Source organism: Athene cunicularia (genome assembly GCF_003259725.1).
Source record: "Athene cunicularia isolate RWA chromosome Z unlocalized genomic scaffold, athCun1 chrZ_part2, whole genome shotgun sequence".
NCBI classification, from domain to species: domain Eukaryota; kingdom Metazoa; phylum Chordata; class Aves; order Strigiformes; family Strigidae; genus Athene; species Athene cunicularia.
This window is the reverse complement of record NW_020799143.1, coordinates 1,272,831-1,289,903: the sequence shown is the minus strand read 5'-3', so window position 1 is coordinate 1,289,903 and position 17,073 is coordinate 1,272,831. Positions and strand designations below refer to the sequence as shown.

General features: G+C 41.4%; 1 protein-coding gene across 6 annotated transcripts in view; it reads right to left on the bottom strand.

The window, feature by feature from the left end:
* RNF38 (ring finger protein 38) overlaps positions 1 to 17,073 on the bottom strand; it is a 121,072-nt gene that overhangs the window by 37,887 nt on the left and 66,112 nt on the right. The window contains exons 1-2 of one of the 6 annotated variants that reach the window (XM_026866107.1): positions 13,409 to 13,524; positions 8,162 to 8,474 (exon numbers count right to left, since the gene is read on the bottom strand). The exons of 2 other annotated variants lie outside the window; for them this stretch is intronic. The gene's annotated coding sequence lies outside the window, so the exon portion shown is untranslated. Of the gene's footprint in view, positions 1 to 8,161; positions 8,475 to 13,408; positions 13,525 to 13,904; positions 14,004 to 17,073 lie in introns of those variants that run through there. 3 more of the 6 variants (XM_026866108.1, XM_026866109.1, XM_026866106.1) reach the window with 3 other exon arrangements.

Here is a 17,073-nt window from a genome sequence, read left to right as displayed (position 1 = left end):
CCTCAGAAGCTCAGCATCAAAAAACTGGAAGAGATGCCTTAGAAGTGCCTTGAAAGCAAAGCTGCTATGAAAATATGCATTTTGTTAGATTTCAGGGAACCTTGCCACAGGACAAGTCATAAAGAAACTGTGTTACATTTGTTCTGCCATTCAGAGTTCTTATTTAATCTGTTTTAATGTTGTCATAGAACGAGCCTGGGGGAAGGATGATTTGTGGCCCAAGGTGGAGCTTTCAGGATGGGAGAATTTTTTACATCATGGTGACTGACTATTCAAAAACAGAGGTAACAAAAACACATGCAACTAAGGTATGCTGGAGTCCTGGGTGTGCAAAAGGAAAAGTCAGATGGAGGAAGTAAACAAGGGTTTAGTGAAGCTGGCAGAAAACAAAACGCTGATACAACTAAGTAACCACTGCTGTCCTGCTACATTCTACACATGCCTTTGGCTGGGGATCTCTTACTGCTATTGCCCTAATTTAAATGTGGCACCTTTCCCAAGCATGAACACAAATATATCCTGCCCTGCAGAAAGCAGTCTACTTTGGAAAAAGTTGACTGGTTTTCCTTTTATATGTGGAGTTCACCACTTCAAAGACAGTGGAGATGCAAACTGCTAAGCAGTTAGCCTTCATTATCACTCCAAATTACTAACTCATCGATTTCAAACTCCATAAGGAGTGCTAATTGCCCTCTGTACTAAGGAAGAGTATTTTCACTCAAAATTGTTTCCCACTAGAAAGAAAATAAAGATAAAAATATTTTTTTTGGAACTATAAGTATAGATTTAAAATGGCATTACGCCATTTTCTGTACTGAAAAAGAAGTAACTTGAAGGTAAACTAAACTTATTTGCAAACAGGTATCACAGAAAAACCTTAACACAAACCTAAACTCAAATAAGACTTGGTGTTTTATTTTAGTTTTTATTAAGAAAACAATTCTCATGTGATGATTGTAATATCAAGTAATACTATGAGCATGTGGGAAAGTACACGGACCTAATGACAGACACATATCCTGTGAAATTTAAGATTTTTTTTCATGTAATTTTCAACAAGCATGTGGAATAACTAGATATTGCCAGTATAATTTTGCAATCTACATTATCATTGGTCATTAAGTTAAATAGTTTATTTGTGGAATATGATACTTTCAGCAATGATGCTAGCTCCCAAATCTCCTTACTACTCTAGCTGCATCTTGCTAATACTAAAAAATATTCTCTGGGACTACTGCTGCTTTTTACAGTCGTCATTATTATGTATTTTTCTCCTGCCTAACAGGCAACAAGAACAGAACGTCTGACAGCTATCAAGAACATTGTATGTAGTTTTTAACTAACAAGGTAAAAGCACTACCTTATTTTAAATATTAATTCAACAAAAAGAGCATGATGAACAGAAGTACAGATTACTTCATATTTAAAGGAAACAATATCAGGACAAAGGCATCAGATTGTTACTAGTAACATAAGCAACCTGTGTCAGGACACTAAAACCTACAATTTTATCCCTAAAGTTGGCATTCCACAGACATCCCCAGCACAGTTTTGACTCATTCTCAGCTGTATACCCTGCAAATTCTCACAGTGTAATGGTAACAAAGGTGACTGGAGAGCACATTCGTTTGTACAACATCCTTTAAAGGAAACATACTACTAAAAATAGGTAAATTTGTAATTTTTTTTATACTTCTGTATATATTTCTTGTAGTAATTTTTTGTAAGTTTTATCTGAATGCTTTTCCATTTTTTGGGAAAACTGGATATTTTCACTAAGACAACACCCTTTTAATTATTTCTTTTCCATTCTTCTTTTTCAGTCAAATTATAAAGATTTGACTGAAACCATCACAGAAAGGAATTACTACCAAAACACTTGCTGCCAATATCTGAAAATCACTCTTCTCTCCAACCCTCTGCACATTCTCACTTAATGGTCCTAGGAAGTACAAAAAGAAACTACTCCATATTCCAATCTCAAATTTAGAGAATAAACTACATCTATCCTGCAGCCCATGAAGACCTTTATTTTATAAGTAAGCTAACACTGCAAGAGTATTTTCAGGCACAGACGCCTTCTTAGAAGGTTTTTACTCCCTAAGTACAATCTGATGTGTATACTCTATATAACCCTATCAGGCTGACTGGAAATCTGTAGCTGCATGTTCCCTTTTCATGAATGCATACTGAGAAGGCACTGATTTTTCCCGATACAAAAAGTAGAGAAAGTTAAATTTGAAAATGCTCATAAGTCATCTAATGCACTAGTAAACTGAGCATTTACATATCCTATCTGTGAAGGATCTACACACTCCAGTAACAGTGATCTGATTTACTTTCCAACATTTCTACCATTCTGATCATACCTACAGTAACAATAAATTCTTGGACTGAACACACAGTTCTGTCCAAACGCAGTGGTTCATTCATAGGCCAGGACTAAGCTCATTTAAATTACATTATATAGCTCAGGTCTACTAAGCTCTGAAAGAGCTGTGTCCCACAACCCTAGAACCAAAACAAAGTCACTTATGTGAGTGGATGGAGTCAAGAGTTGCAAATGGGGTCTTGTAAGTGTTATTCTCTTCCATCTCACACCCAGAAAGCAGCAGAGACAGTTTAACATAGGTGTGGGCATTACAAGGTAGACTATACAAGTCATTTCAGTGCAGAGCTGTATTTAACTTATCTGTTGCTCTTGGAATTACACTGTGCTGAGATTCCTTGTCATCGGTTGCCTCTGCACCACAGCATACCCTGGGTAATGTGTTTTTTTCCAATGTCTAACCATTCACCTATCTGTCATTACATAAAACAACAATGCCTGTCCTTTGCAAAACTTTATGAACCCATTGATTAGCTCCAATGGAAATCGGTCAATGTCAAAAAAAAAAAAATAAATTATTCTGATACCTTTTATGACAAAAAGGATCTGGTAAAGGGGGAAGAGAGAAGTGATTATTCCCACTCAGGAAAAGGTACACAAAACTCAACTGTTATGTACTGTAATAAACACATGCTTACTGACTAACAACAACAAAAAAAAGTACATGAAATTATAAACTAATCCAGGATGGGTATCAGAGACAGAGCTCTTGTCTTTATTGTAGTCTGTATATCAGAGAAGTGGGAGCACAAATCAGGCTGCAAAGAACACTGGCATCTTGTTTCTAAACGTTTTGCTTCTGCTGCAAGAACCACAGCAGTTTATTTCCACAGAATTACAGTACATTAATTCTTCTGTTAAAGTCCTCTGCATAAAACTTAACTCACAGACCAAGACAATTTTCTGTATTTGTCTAAGATTTCCAAGCATTCTTTTAATCTACTGTCCTGGGTTTGGATGAGATAAGAGTTAACTTTCACAAGAAGCTGGGCCCCCCCGTTTTCTTAGCCTCTTTTTAAAAAGCAATGATAGAATCAAGAGCTAAAGCAAATACAACAAATATCCCACATCCACATTTCAGTAAACATGTAATACTCAGCTCTCAAAATTTTACCTAAAAAAACACTCAGAAGCAGTTCACATAGAGCCTTTTCATGCATTGTTAGCTCAGTAATATGCTGTAACGAATGCACTAAACTGTAGCAATTATTACCTAACTTAGACATTTTGACAGCTACAACCACTGTAGTAACTGACCTTGACTTTCAGCTTCTGTTGCCTCAGGCCTTGAAGTATGTCACAGGCTACGTATGTACATGTAGAGTGATGCAATGGACTGTTTTTAATCAATTAATTATATTAGCCCTAAGAAGAATAAGTGTACAATGATGCTTATGGATGCTTCTACATTAAAAAGTTGAGAATATTAAAAGCGGAATTTTTCTGAGGAACCAAGCTTCATTCAAACCCACTTATTTGAAAGATGCATCTGAGACAGACATGCACCAGCTCATGAAATAAGGTCTTTGAAAAATCAGTGCAAGCACACTGGTATTATTCCTTGGCAATATTAAACAAGAATTGTAATTTTCCAAGTAAGCAGAGCTTTGCTTTAGAAATCTATGAAGTTTTCCTGCATTCAGAATCAAAACCCCCAAGAGAAGCAGAAAACTATATCAAAACATTCTCTACTTTTAATTTTTACATAAATGGTAAAATGCAGGTAATACTTATTAAATGAAAAAGAAAATAGAATTTTATCTATCAGCTTCTGTGTGTGACTGGAATACTTATTAGAAGAATGTTTTTACCTGCCTACAATTGCATTTCATCCACCTTTAATGTGTGAAAATGTTAGGACATTGGAAATGAGTAACATAGGCCAAAAGCTGAAGCATTAATTACATCATCTTTCTCTATGTGCTGCAAGGCATCAAAGACAAGAAAAATTTATCTCTAAAAGGAATCTACTTTATTTCTGTTTTCCCCAGTCCTTGCCAGCAGTCTGCCAATCATTTACAAAAGCCAGCTATCTAGATCCGCAAGCAAATTTTGGTTAAAATACATTCACAGACACACTGCCTACCAAAATTATCAGTACCCTCAAATGCACTTCGAAGAGCATTGTTTCCTCTCCCCACTCCAAAACCAGTATTTCCTGCACGTTTGGTACACATGTGTTAAGTGCATAAGAAACATGGTTTGATCTTTACCTATAGATAAAGATTTAGCCTAATTAAGGAAGTACTTTGCAGAAAGGTACATGTACTTAAAAATGAGTAACAAGACTAGTTATTTATACTGCTTGCTGTTTTAATGTATTGACAAGTCATCACTGTGCTAATACATCTCATGATTTTTCACCATGGTGACAGAGCTCTTGATCCCCTGCATACTGGAGACTGGGTATAAACATGTGATCCTAAAGCAATAAAAGAAGCAGCAAGGAAAAAAAACATAAGGGATGTTATGTGAGAAGCAGGCACCTCCTGTGGACCCAGGAATTCATCCTGCACCTCCTGTGCTCAGGGAGCAGGGCGGTGGTGGTATTTCCATCCCAGGCTGAAGGTCACAGCTGCTGCTTTGCTGTTTGCAGGTTCAACCAATAGTAACCAGTTTGTAGGTTCAACCAGTAGGAAAACTGAGTGTATATTCCAGAAACAAAGAGCACAAAGGGCACCGACACTCTGGTCACATGCACTGTCTTCAACAGCACCCACATACAGGATGCACATAAACACAAGGACAGACAGCCAAGTCCCCTCATCCTCATGGGCTGGCAGACAGAAGGTCAGCAGTGCAGCACATACATGACACTCTCCAGGTTCACAAGCACATGCATGTTCATGAATATCCCAAGTACCATCACAGCTCCTCTGCCCATTGAGCAGCACCCTTGCCCCAATCCCAGGCCCCCTTACCCACACCATGGGTCCCCAACTCATCAGCTGGTCCAGCTTAGTGCTCATTGCATACACACAGCATTCACACATTTGTCCCACAAGCACGGCAGATTTGCAGGTCCCCCAAAATATCAGCAGGAACACTTAGTCTGCCTGACACCCCAGGAACACTTAGTCTGCCAGACACCCCCAGACAGGCCCAGTTCCCAAGGCCCCCCTACTCACCAAGTGCTCCAGCTTGAAGATGGCCAGCAAATATAAACATATACCACCCACCTCCCTCCATGCCCTCCACAGCAGGTTTGGGAAGATACGTTCAGTCCCTATCAGCAGCCAGCACGAGGCACACAGGCTGTGGATCTGTGGTCCCACCTCTGCCACCAACACTGAGTCATTTGATCACCCTGGTCCCCCGAGTAGCTGGTTTTGGGGACACACACTGTTTCTGCTTCAGGAACTGTTAGCTGAGACACTCACCTACCCCAGTAGCTGGTACTTAGACCCCACTTGCTCCAGTAACTGACAGAGGCCAGGGGTGCCCACATCCCTGGTTTGACTCCAGTAGCTGTCACCCAGTCCACTCACATCAGTAGATGGCACTATAAAGACTGTAGGAAAACAACAATACAATCGAGAGAGCTACAGCCCCCCTCCAACTCCTGACACTTAGACCCTCACTCACTTCTATTGCTGGCACCTCAGACCTGATGGTACCTACACCACCAGTGAGACTCCAATTGCTGGCCCAGTCTCTACTCAATCTCATCTCAGTTAGGCCCTGCAGCACTCACAAACAAAAGAGTGAGAGTACAGAGAGACAGATAAGAAAAGATATAACAAAATAGGACAGACCAGTAATCAGGCCAAAGCTCAGCCTTACAAGTATGAAGACTGGCCACAGTTTACACATTATTAGCCCTTTTTCTGCTGGTCCCATTTTGTCTCTCTCTAACTCTCCTCACATTGCTTTAGGGCCTTAGGGTTAGGCATAGTCCCACTAATCCCCTCCAACATCCTGGACCTTCAAGTTTGCATCCTTATCAGTCACAAAATCCTTGTTTGCAGGCAGTTTCCTGATAGCCCATCACATAGTGCAACTGACCAGGTTTGTTTCCTGTCTTTTACTCGCCTGTCTGTCAGATTTTTGTCTCTGTATACTGTGTTTATGGATTCCCCCTTTTCCTTATAATCCCATTCAACAAGGTCTTTGACTAAACACAGAAATAAACATTCCAACGTTCCACATAACCTCATCAGCTAGTGACTGACCAGAGTTGGTCCTTGTTACTTCCTTCCTTACTTTTTGTTGGTCAACTTTCTGTTTCAAAATGTTCCTATTTATTTCCCCTTTTCTTATGATTCCTCTTTGGCACTGAATAGGTCCTTGACCAGACACACTTACACAAACTGATGCTCTCTCCTTCCACACATCCTTAGAGAAATCACGCAACTCTTCCACTAATGATACACAGAAAAATTGTAAGGATACTGTCAGGTATCATAGTCCAGGAAGAGTGACATGAAGATTACCCCTGAAAGCAGTAAAAACTAAGGAGACTATAGAAAAAAACAACAGCTCCTTACCCCAGTCCTAAACAAAAATATTTGACAAGTGTAGGGCACGAGAAGACTTTGCTATGGTAAAGCAGGATAGTTCGCCTCCTCATCTGAGTATGCAGAGTCCCAAGCACATCTTATCTTGATGTTATGGTACCCACTTCCCCGGCATCTGCACCCACCTTTGCACATGCACAAACAATGGCAGCCAGCTATAGATATTGGAATTCGAACAGCAGCATGTGTACAACAGCAGTGAGTTCACGAATGAGCAAAACAGGACTTTGTACATGTATGATATGTTAACAAGCACAACTTTTATCATCCACCCCTGCGGAGCTTTCCCTTGAGCGTCACTCCTGAGCAGGACTCCACTGTGTCGTGTCCCCATTTGATTAGCATTGCTGTTCCAGAGCTCCCACTGTGTTAACACTAGGCTTTCACCAAGTCAACGCATTCACTTGCTGAGTGTCGTGTCTCGCCCCTGTGGGATCCGCACCTACACTTTGCAGTGTGAAAAAAGAAACAGGAGAAAAAATGCAGGATTCAGAACCCCTGTTTCAACCCACCACCATACACATCACCATTTTACCTGTTCTCATGAGTAAGAAAACATTTGGAACAGATATGACTTCTCTGGTAAGAACTGGAAAATTATATGGCTGAGCACAATCTGGTACAACAAAGTCGTAAAGTGGAAGTAAAGTGGGTAAATGGTGAGAAAATAAAAATTCTAATATTGCTGTCCACACCCTGCATCCTCCACACACCAAATACAAATCCTAGAATGTAAACATTCAAGACAACTGCTTTACAATGCATTAGATCTTTTCCAAGTCCTATTCAGTTTTTATGGAAAAACATCACTACCATTAATATTCAGAACCATTTCTTTCTAGGTTTGATTTCAGAGTTGTGACCAAAAGACAACTTAGAAACATGGCTGGCTGGGCACATATAAGACAGCTCCTGACAAAGAAACACTAAGGTGATCTGAATTTTTTTGGTAAAGAAATACAGTCCTTCCCAAATCTGAAAGCTGGCTCAAACAAATCAGGTGGCTGAAAGGAGGACCAAAATGAGCCAATTCTTGGGGTAGGTCCAAAAGTCCTAGGAGATAGCACCTGGAGTACTGTGTCCATTTCTGGGCTTCCCAGCACAACACAGACATGGACATACTGGAGAAAGTCCAACAAAGGGACACTAAGATGGGACTGGAGCATCTCACAGATGAGGAAAGACTGAGAAAGCTGGGACTGTTAAGCCTGAAGAAGAGAAGACTTGGAGGGATCTTATCAATTCATACAAATACCTGAAGGGAGGCTGCAAAGAGGACAGAGAAAGACTCTCTTCAGTAGTGCCCAGTAACAGGAGAAGAGGCAATGGGCACAAACTGAAACACAGGAGGCTCCATTTGAACATGAGGAAACACTTCTTTACTCTGTGAGGGTCATTGAGCACTGGCACAGGTTGCCAAGAGAGGTGGTGGAGTCTCCCTCCTTGGAGATCTTCAAAAGTTGTCTGGACATGGTCCTGGGCACCTGGCTCTAGGTGGCCCTGCTTGAGCAGGGGAGTTGGACCAGATGACCTCCGGAGATCCCTTCCAAACTCAGCCATCTGTGATTCTGCAACAGCACAAAGGAAAGCAGTAACTGATTTTCACTCTATGCTAAACACTAGGTTTTTTTAAGTGTTCTCCTGTAAAAGCAGTAAAGCACAACTCAAATAGTACTTTGGAGTAGAGTTATCCTTGAGATACTAAGTACCCCTGCAAGCACATATGCTTCCCTACTGAACTACAAGATACATCTGAGTATTTAAAATGGGATACCATTTCCTTCCATGCTTCATAAGAGACTGACAATAGTTAAGCAAATCAATATGTAACTAGTACTTGGCATGAAAATTCCACAAATAGAGATCAAAAAACATTAAGGAACAGCATGACACTAGCTGTTCCTATGGCTGTATCAAAAGGCACAGAAAAAAAAATAGTTCAGAACAAAACCCCTCTTGGCACCATTTCTGTGGGATTAGGGAGAAAATACTCTATATTCCAACTCCTAGAGACGTAAGAGTTCATAGCAAGGCACAAAATTCTGAAAGGACGCCTGCAATGTTTCCTCCAACTTGCTTTAGAAATATCACCATGTGGTAAGAAAATAACCTAGTAACTCCTTAAAATGGAAACCAATCTACAGTAACACATCAGGTTGCCAGTATAAAATTTGCTGTAGCAGATTTACATGTATCAGGTTTCTTAATAATTTCTGTGAATTAAAGTGTCCTTCTGACAGTGAAACAGTGAAAATTTACACAGTATTTAGTAAAATTAAGACAATTTGTAAAATAAGAGCAACACTACCAAACGTATAAAAAAGATGCAAATCCATCAAATTTTTCTGTGTTTCAAAGTTATGATGGTATACACCAATTAGAATGTTTCTGTATCTAACAACTGTACCAAGAACACTCATCAGTAATCTTTCTGGGCCACCCATAATTCATTCAAAATTAATAGGATTAATTCATTATTTACTGACGGTGAGCACAATGGTCAATGCTGTTCTTCAGCAACCTGAACTGACAATGAATCCTCCATGCAAAGTGTTTCTGCAAGATCTGAGGTATGCAATAGTAAATCATGTACCAATAGCATAGAATATTTAGCATCAAAATAATCTCTTCATTTTACTTATGATCAAACCACATTAATAACTTGAATACAGTTTATTTGACATCAAGCTGACAGACATTTCAGGAGTTTTCTCTGAATTACTTCCTTCTCTGAAACACATTTCTCATTTAACTGGGTGTTTAGGACACACAAGAAACATTAAGAGACAGTTAAGCATAAACTGCTTAAGTTTCACATGGTAAATATTTTAAGCACTCTTAAGAATTTCATTCTTAGGTGCATGGCACACCATACTCTTAAAATTCTGTGCATAATGTATTTTGTGTTCTCAGACACTGGGAAAAGTCGGGATCCAATTCCTTCAGGAATGTAACAATTTACTCTCTACATTCTTCCTGTCTCTCCATATTGCTAGAAATTTGAAGCCTCAAAAAATACTTTGAATCCATTTTAGAAACTAAAAAATGAATCCACAAAACAACATACCTACCTAACTGGTATCACCAAACTGTCACGTAAATATAGTGTTCTTCAATATACCGCAAAATACACACACTGGCACTAGTGAAAACAAATGTCATAAAACTTAAGCAGTTGTACTTAAACACAGGCCTGAAAATTTAAAGAGGGCTGAGATATTTAATTCTAAGAATAAGGCACTCTAAGTTCCACCTTTTTCAATTCCCTTCTTCTCTGAGGAGATCCAACAGAATGAAGGAAAAAACACATCCCAAATGGCACAGTAAAACTGCAGTTGTAGCATGTAACTGTCAGAGCAGTCTCCAACATCAAAGTGTTGGGGGTCCTCTCACCCTGTATTTTAAATCTGATTTTCCCATTACTGACAGTTAATTTGTTCTTTCCTTCTTCCAGGCCATTTCCAACATAAAAGCAAATTTTCACAACTGAAAAAACAAAATAGTTTTAAATGTCTTCAAAAGAGATTGGTTTCTAAGAATCAGATTTTGAAAATGCAGCTCAAAAATATTCAGCATATCACAGCTTTTTTTAAAGAACAATCTCAACACAGATAATCTAAAGAAACAGCCTAAATAACAAAGCAAAACTCTTACTTTTTGTGTAGAGAGAAGGCCATCTCCTAAAGCTTCATGAAGACTGTCAGACAGAGCACTGGCTCAGCAGCATCACTGTACGTCATGCCATGAATGCTCTGATTCCTGCTCACACAATGATTTATTCTTACTGCAGTGTGAAAGAAAAGTATGGCCAATTCTATCAGAAACTAACAGAGCTGTCAAAGACAGACTAACAGGTTAACATAAGAGGCTCTGGAGAGAGGATAAGATTGAGTTCCTCCAATTGATGAGTGTGCCTACAACAGAGGTGTTCACAGATTTTTGGGGACAGGAACAAAACTGCAAGACTGACAAGATGAAAGGTCTACTTAAACAGAAAGTACGCAAAATACAGCGTACAGGTGTGATGACATGAATTGCCGTATCTTTTTATGTATCTGAGGTCATAGTGGGAAATTCAACAAGCAAAGTTATTGCAAGTGAACCAGGAAATAAAAAGTTCTAGGGCAGTAAATCTGAAATGTGCTCACTGAGAACCAGGAACTGTGGACATTAAAGCAAGTCTCTATTTTTTTGAGGGGCAGAGCAAAGCCACCAGTCTTTTTACAGCTGGAATGCCTACAGTAAACAATAGATTTATGCTGCTTAACTATTTTCCTAGCAGGTGAGGAACAGTTTTACTGCAATCCAGACAAATTGCCTGGACAGCAATCAGCAAAATAATTAAGGTGCAAAAAGGCTTCCTTCCTTTATTCTCCCTTCCCAGTTTTTAAAGTGCTGCTGCTCTTAGAAATCATTAGAAGGCACCAAAAAGCAAAGAAAGTTTCCTTGATCTTTCAAGAGCTTAGTGAAAGAGGAACCTACCCATTCCCAAGTGAAACTTAAGAGTAAGAACCATGAAAATCATCCTGTTAAATCAGAAACCTAGGCAAGCTTCGCCCACAACAGAATTTAAATATATGGATTAGATTATTTAACTTGATACAGATGCTTACACAGAGAAGGAAACCACAAGTTTTCTTTCTACACTAACTGGTTATGTCAAACCTGTATTTTTCCAGGTTTCAAGAATCAGTCCTCCACAGTAAAAACAACTTCTCTAACTAAAAATAAGAAAAAAGAAATTTCACATCGTACTTGCACCCTTATTTCTACCTTGCAAATCCCTCTTGGGGCAGGGTGTGAGGGTGGTGGATACACACAGACTGAGAAAACCTTTCCTTAGACATCTAAGACCTCCTCTGCACAAATTCACATTAGATTCACTAGAAATATAGCCCATGTAGTTTCCACAGACAAACACGTATGACAGTTTTTAATTTCAAAAAGACAATTTAAGTCTCAGTTCACTAGTAGCTCTCGAGAAGTAACTGGTTTCCTAGCTGCACCATTTTTTAAACTCTAGTAAGACCTTACATAGAACAGTTTAATTTTTAAAGACTTTTTCAGTAAAGACTTGAAAAAATAACTTGACTTAATCAGCAGTATGACTTTAAATCATATTATCTCCTGTTATTATGTAAATAAACCACATTGAAAAAATGTCTTTACATAAGCTGATGTATAAATCACAATAGCATGTGACTGATGTCAGCTTCTGAGAAAAAAAACCATTATCTTTCAGAAAAACACAATTATGTACTGTGACTCCCACACCACTGCAAGTGCAAAACAAGGACAATTGACATGCAATTTCACTTTAATATTCATTATAGTTTTATTAAAAAAAAAATCAAAGTGAAACAGATGAGACTCAAATAAAGTTTAACTTGCTCTATAAGTAAAGGAGAGGACAAAGTAAGTTTCATATAGAAGAATCTTTAGATCACTTATTTATAAGGCCTCTTATTTGTACATGACTTCTCAAAACTACCACTCAATACACATTATCTCCTGGTAACAATTCGCTGGAAACCTTCTTCATGCCGTTATACTAGGTACACATAGGTGTTTTTAATAGAGATTTGGTGATTAAGGATGAACAGTAACATTATCAACTTCCATTAGCTATTAAATCTGCCATGGCACCTAGTTTCTCTCCTGTCTCATAGTTAATCCTCTTAAGGACTGTGCCCTCCTTCCTCTTTACTGCACATCTAAGTCTCCAAATGGAGTTCTTCCCTTTCTCACAACAGTATGTCTCTAATATCACAGCTGCAATACCCTTGAAGGGAAAGAAGGCTTATATTTTTCATTCTTGTAGTGCTGCAAAGCAGTTAAGGAGCCTGCTGGGTCAGCAAATAGCAAAATCCCCCAGATATGGATAAATACCATAAATTTGGCAAATGAAACCAGAGCATTTGCCTCAGTAAATGGCATTTAAAAACCAGCACATCAGCAGGAACACCTAACCAATTAGTAAGCAATACCTGAATAAGGCAGACTATTAGTAATCGTGTTCGATCCCAGCTGCCTCGCTATAAATTTGAAGAACCAATCAGAACATATGCATTTGCTCCAAATACTAACCTCAAAAATTCATTTCAAAATGCAAATGCTACATATTCATAAACATTCTCCTGACTTACAGGTTAATGAACATCTGTGTAAGTAAATTACTTCCTATAAACAATTACAACTTAAAAATGATGTCCCCAGAAAACATCTCAATGCATGATCAGTTTTAAAATACACTTCTTGAGGAAACTGAAGGCATCTTTCTGGTTTAAGTATAAAAAAAATACCCTTCATGTTATACAAGAATAGGAATTAACTCATGTGTACTGAAAAATACTACCAGAATGCCCTAAAATGTGTGCTTGCTAACATCAATGTTTCCTTGAAGTTGTCCTTTCTCAACTAACTTGAGAGGAATGGACACCTAGAAACTTCATTTTACTGTAAGAATGGGAGGGTAATCAACTGTTCAGTGCTTAAGAAATACTTGCTGCCTCTTTGCACATAGCACATTGAACCTGCTGTTCTTCCTGCTGACAGCACACTGCAATTCAGTCAAGTCGGCTGATTTTTAAGATCCAGTTCTACCTTTTGCCAATGCCGATGAAGCAATTCTAACAGGAACAAATGCTTACATTCCCCGAATGAACCTCGCTGAGCTCTTATTCACCTTGCAGGCCGCCCCACGTGGAAGCACAGCTTCCATGCAGGCACGGGGGACCACTCGGGCTTCCTAGAGGCGACCTCCCGCCCAGGCCGTGCGGTCTCCTTCGCCCTCTATCTCTGCGAATGGCGGCTCAACAAAACTGGCTCCCGCGGGAAGGAGCCCCGGGGCGCCCGCTGCCCTACAGCCGGAAGATCTCCCCATTGGCTGCCGAGCTAAACGCTGACAAGTCAGGGGCACCGGGCAGCGCCGGTGAGGCCACGCCCCGAGCAGGCTCACCGCCCTTCTCCTTCCCTATTTGCCGTCCCCACGCTGGTACCCGTAGCCGTGCCTCTGCAGCCACCGTCAAGGCTCCTGCACCGCCTCCTGTCTCGTCAGCCGGGGGCCTTGCTGCTGCCGTCCGGGCCTATACACCGCCTGCCCGAACGATCGCTTCCGGGAGCGTCGGCCCGGCGTCCTCCACCCATCACACGGCAACTCGCCCGCGTGCCCCTCGCCTGTTCTGTGTTCGCGCTGCTGTCGCTCGCTCCCGCGGCCCGCGACCGCCGCCGCCTGCCATGTCCCGCTCCTCCGGCGTGCTACGGCGGCGCACGAACCCCGCCGTCTACGGGGTCGGTGACGTCACTCTTCAGCCGTCCGAGCCCCACGAAGGACTGGGCAGAAGAAACTAACTCCGCCCTACGGACGACGACGTGAAGCGCCTTTTGTTTGTACTTGGGGCGGCAGGGAGGGCGGGCGGTTCACGTCACTGCGGCGGCCGGAAGAGGGGGCGAAACAGTCAACTCGCGGTTACGGAACAAGCCGAAAACTTACGCGCCGGCGCTCTCGAGTAAAAGCCGGTCTCCCCTTTGTCAGCAGCTAGCATGGCGCGGAGTCCCGCACGCAGGCGCATAAAGGCACGGCCCCTGCCACCTTTTAGTTTCAGTTTCTTACTCTGCGCCTGGCGTCCTCTGGCTGTGCTCGGTGCTTTCCCCCACCCCAGGAACGGAGGCAGCGCCTGCGCCCGGGTATTCGCGCAGCCAGGCGGATTCCCGCGCCGACAGCGCCTCCCCGCCGCGATGCCTCTCAGTCCCCACAGTTTAAAACGAAACAGAGCGAGCAGTCGCAGGCAGCTGGAGTGCAAGCGGCACTGTGCGCGGCAGCGCGGGACTTGAGGCATCGGGCAGGAAACGCCCCTATCGAGAGAGGGCGCAGACGAGGCCTGCGGGACGTCTGTGTCTTAGGAATAGTGCTGCTGCCACCGGCGGGGTACTCATCGGCAGTAGGAACTCTCCACTTAAAAAGGAAATGTAACAGATGCCATCGAGCCTTTCAACAACAGCCACCTGTAATCTGCTCAGCTCATACTTACGGACCTGGATCTTCATCTGCCTTTCCTAATAACACAAGAGGGAGTGAGACTGTTTAGAAAAAGTCAACAAAACCCACAGGAGCAACGTCAGGTGCTGAAGTTATTAGAGAAGAATTATCAGCCTTTTGCTAGCAGTGTCACTGGGAAATTCTCTCGATGCTGAACTCTTCAGCAAACAGAACAAATGAGGTATCAAAAAAAAAAAAGATTTACGCAAGCTATTCCCCCTAAGTAAGATACCATCAACACTATTTTCACCTTTCAAAACTGTCTCCATTCTCTGTGCTTCAGTTGAATTAAAGTTTCCACAAATCTGCTCCGGGAAGATTAACCATCTACTATAAAGAACTAATGAAGATATTTCACCAGGCATGGAAGTGTTTTAAAAGCAGCAGAGTAATCTGTACAGCTGCCATCTATAAAATGAAAAAGGCAGGAAGATATTCAGAATATGCAGAATTAACTGAAACTAAGCCGGGGCGGGGGGGGGAAGGGGGCAGACAACACACTAACTGGACAGGAATAATTTTTCCAGTTTTGAAATAGGAGTAGGCAAAAGAAACCCCTAATATTCCAATTTTTTTATATATTGTTCCCCAAGCATTCCCCGCAAGAGGTTCATATTGTCTTATTTTACAGATCACATACAAATTGATGCGATGGACCTTAAAATACGTGAATTCCTGAATCATTAAGAGTTCAGTTATAAATGAGTGTTAGGCTTATACTACTTGACTTGCACCATCCAAATAATAAAACAAGTGGATCTTTTTTTAATTATTAGAACTTAATAATAGTGTAAATAATATAATAGAACTTAATAATAGTGTAAAACACTACCCCTTGTAAAACACCTTTCTAACGAGTTGATAGACCTCTGGATTACAGACTGACAACTGTCTGCCCATCAAGACGGACAAATAAGAGTAAGTTCAGAGACAAGAAATTACTAAAGAAATGAAACATGTACTAACTATAACTGGGAAATTTATAAGTTAGAAATACTGAATCAAATCATGTACTTATGTATTTGGGTTGTAAGTACCAAGCAAAAAGAAATTCACAGAATCACATAATCATCTAGGTTGGAAAGGACCCTGGAGATCATCTACTCCAACCATTCGCCTAGCACAGTTCCCACCTACAGCATATCCTTAAGCTTCTAATCGACCCTACTCTTGAACACCTCCAGGGATGGGGACTCCACCACCTCCCTGGGCAGCCCATTCCAACGCCTAACAACCCGTTCTGTAAAGAAATGCTTCCTAATATCTAGTCTGAACTTTCTCTGATGCAACTTGAGGCCATTCCCTCTTGTTCTGTCGCTTTCTACTAGGCTAAAGAGGCTCAAACCCAGCTCTCTGCAGCTTCCTTTCAGGTAGTTGTAGAGGGTGATAAGGTCTCCCCTCAGCCTCCTCTTCTCCAGACTAAACACCCCCAGTTCCCTCAGCCGCTCGTATGACCTGTGCTCCAGACCCTGCACCAGCTTTGTAGCCCTTCTCTGGATATGTTCCAGTAACTCTATGTCCTTTTTGTAGTGAGGGGCCCAAAACTGAACACAGTAATCAAGGTGTGGCCTCACCAGCGCCAAGTACAGGGGCAAGATCTCTTCCATGTCCCTGCTGGCCACACTAATACTGATACAAGCCAGGATGCCATTGGCCTTCTTGGCCACCTGGGCACACTGCTGGCTCCTGTTCAGCCAGCTGTCAATCAATACCCCCAGGTCCCTCTCTGAATGGCAGCTCTCCAGCCACTCCTCCCCAAGCCTGTAGTGCTGCTGGGGGTTGTTGTGGCCCAAGGGCAGCCCCTGGCATTTGGCTTTATTGAAGCTCATGTAGTTGGCCTCAGCCCATTGCTCCAGTCTATCCAGATCACTCTGCAGAGCCTCCCTACCCTCGAGCAGATCAACACTCCCACCCAACTTGGTGTTGTCTGCAAACTTAGTGAGGGTGCACTCGATCCCCTCGTCCAGATCATCAGTAAAGATGTTAAACAGGAGTGGCCCCAAAACCAAGCCCTGGGGGACATCACTCATGACCGGCCGCCAAATTCATTACATACTATAAGAAAACAAATATAATAGGAGTGATACTATGAAAGTAAAATAAATGAGAAGTTGAAGTAAAGCAAACTA